Consider the following 2,500-nt stretch of genomic DNA (forward strand, 5'->3'; position numbering starts at 1 on the left):
AAGTGTCCGGCATAGGATGGGGACTTTTCGATTTTTGGCCCGTGGTGCCCCCCGGGCCCCCCCAGCAGCTCGGACACCTTCGGGGATGCTTCCCCAAGTGTCCGGCATAGGCTGGGGAGTTTTTGATTTTTTGCCCGTGGTGCCCCCCCGGGCCCCCCCAGCCGCCTCTTCGATTTCCCACGTCGGGGATGAGTTGGGCAACTCTTGGAAGCTTCCCATCCACCCCCGTGCCGAGCTTTGCCCTTGGGATGCCTTATGTTGCATCCCAAGGGCCAAGGCACCTGCCAGCCCAAGGGCTGTGCACGGCCTGGGGAGGGAGCTCACCCCTCCCCTATATAGTGCAAAGTTATTGTTTTCCCTATTTTCACAAGGAAACATCAAATTTTTAACCAAGCATACTCGGCCTTTGCTCCTTCGTTACTCGTCCAAATCCAACAAACTTGCATTCGTTGGAAAGGTCTTTTCACAAGGATTCTTTTGATATATAATAATAGCGATTCCGATAAATATTTATTTTTTTATGAATTTTTAAGTGAATAAACAATTAAAAATTCAAAAAAAATAGAAAAAAAATATTTTTTTCCCGATTCTTTCTCCAATATTCCTGATAAATACCCACACACCCACATATGGAGAATGGTCGAAAATGCTCGAGTGGATATCGAGATGTCCGACGAAGCACCACTTGGAAGGGCCGAGGCACGGGACGCCCGAGCTGTTGCTCGGGCCGGCACGGGACGCGCATGGGACAGCACGGGACGGCACGGGACGCCCTCGCTACAGCTCGGGACGGCCAGGTACGCCCGAGACTTGGCTCGGGACGGCCTGGGACGCCCTCGCCATAGCTCGGGACGGCCTGGGACGCCCTCGCCATAGCTCGGGACGGCCTGGGACGCCCGAGACTAGGCTCGGGACGGCCTCGGCACAGCTCGGGACGGCCTTGGACGCCCTTGCCACAGCTCGGGACGGCATGGGACGCTCGAGACTTTGCTCGGGACGGCCTGGGACGCCCTTGCCACAGCTCGGGACGGCCTGGGACGCCCGAGACTTTGCTCGGGACGGCCTGGGACGTCCGAGACTTTGCTCGGGACGGCCTGGGACGCCCGAGACTTTGCTCGGGACGGCCTGGGACGTCCGAGACTTTGCTCGGGACGGCCTGGGACGCCCGAGACTTGGCTCGGGACGGCCTGGGACGCCCTCGCTACAGCTCGGGACGCCCTGGGACGGCCTCGACACAGCTCGGGACGGCCTGGGACGTCCGAGACTTGGCTCGGGACGGCCTGGGACGCCCGAGACTTGGCTCGGGACGGCCTGGGACGCGCTCGGCACAGCTCGGGACAGGCCGGGACGCCCGAGCCGAGCTTCGGGTCGCACGAAATCTCTTCGTATTCCGACATATTAGAAGCTTCCCATCATGTAGTAGGCCGAGCTTTGCCCTTTGGATGCCCTATGGTGCTTGGCGAGCACTAGGGAACGTGCCAGCACAAGTGCTGTGCACGCTCTGGGGAAGGAGCTCAACCCTCCCCCTTATAGTGCAAAGTTATTGTTTTTCCTATTTTCACAAGGAAACATCAATTTTTTAACCAAGCATACTGGGTCTTTACTCCTTCGTTACTCGTCGGAATCCAGCAAACTTATACTCGTTGGAAAGGTCTTTTCGCAAGGATTTTTTTGATATATTATAATAGCGATTCCGATAAATATTTATTTTTCTATGAATTTTTAAGTGAATAAACACCGGAAAATTCATAAAAAATAGAAAAAAAAATATTTTCTTCCGTTTCTTTTCTCCAATAATTCATAAATAATACCTCAATAGTATTAATGAAGAGAGAGTCGAAATGGCCCGGGTGGATTTCGAAATGTCCCACGACCCCATAGAATGCACGGGCCAGCCGAGCCAAAAGAATGGGACGCGCACGGGACAGCATTGGTCAGGCTCGGGACGGCACGGGACGCGCATGGGACAGCACGGGACGCGAATGGGACGGCCTTGCTAAGGCTCGGGACGGCATGGGACAGCTCGGGACGCGCATGGGACAGCACGGGACGCGCATGGGACGGCCTTGGTGAGGCTCGGGACGGCACGGGACGCGCAAGGGACGGCCTTGGTGAGGCACGGGACGGCCTTGGTGAGGCACGGGACGGCCTTGGTCAGGCACGGGACGGCCTTGGTAAGGCTCGGGACGGCATGTCACGGCCCTGGTGAGGCTCGGACGGCACGGGACGCGCATGGGACGGCACGGGACGGCCTGGGACGGCCTTTGTGAGGCTCGGACGGCACGGGACGCGCATGGGACGGCCTTGGCGAGGCTCGGGACGGCATGGGACAGCACGGGACGGCCTCGGCACAGCTCGGACGGCACGGGACGCGCATGGGACGGCCTTGGCGAGGCTCGGGACGGCATGGGACAGCACGGGACGGCACGGGACGGCCTCGGCACAGCTCGGACGGCACGGGACGGGCTTGGCGAGGCTCGGGACGGCATGGGACAGCACG

Source organism: Eschscholzia californica, unplaced genomic scaffold, assembly GCF_041429995.1.
Source record: "Eschscholzia californica isolate CP2 unplaced genomic scaffold, dmEscCali1.0.p SCAF_19, whole genome shotgun sequence".
In the NCBI taxonomy this organism is placed as follows: Eukaryota; Viridiplantae; Streptophyta; class Magnoliopsida; order Ranunculales; family Papaveraceae; genus Eschscholzia; species Eschscholzia californica.